Below are 601 nucleotides of genomic sequence, written 5' to 3'. Positions count from 1 at the left end.
TTTAGACTTTCCGGATCCTCATGAATGCCGCCATCTATCTAGCTTATACCACGAAGATTCTGTTGGGGAATCTAAGAGATATGCGCCCGGCCTAGAGTAGAACAGAAGTGGTTGTCAATCACACGCGTTCGTAGGTGAGAATGATGATGAGTGTCATGGATCATCACATTCATCAAGTTGAAGTGCAACGTATATCTTGGAATAAGAATAAAAGAGAATTGAATAGAAAGTAATAATAATTGTATTGAAACTTGAGGTACAGCAGAGCTCCACACCCTTAATCTATGGTGTATAGAAACTCCACCGTTGAAAATACATAAGTAAAAGGTTCAGGCATGGCCGAATGGCCAGCCCCCTGAATGATCAAGAGACCAAATAATCAAAGATTACAGAGTCAAAAGATTAAACTGTCAAAAGATGTCTAATACAATAGTAACTTTTCCTATTTATACTAGACTAGCTACTAGGGTTTACATGAGTAAGTAATTGATGTATAAATCCACTTCCAGGGCCCACTTGGTGTATGTTTGGGCTGAGCTTGATCTATCCACGAGCTGAGGCTTTTATTGGAGTTGAACTCCAAGTTATAGCATGTTTTGGG

Source organism: Arachis duranensis, chromosome 9 (genome assembly GCF_000817695.3).
Source record: "Arachis duranensis cultivar V14167 chromosome 9, aradu.V14167.gnm2.J7QH, whole genome shotgun sequence".
NCBI classification, from domain to species: Eukaryota; Viridiplantae; Streptophyta; class Magnoliopsida; order Fabales; family Fabaceae; genus Arachis; species Arachis duranensis.
This window is presented reverse-complemented; position numbering follows the sequence as displayed.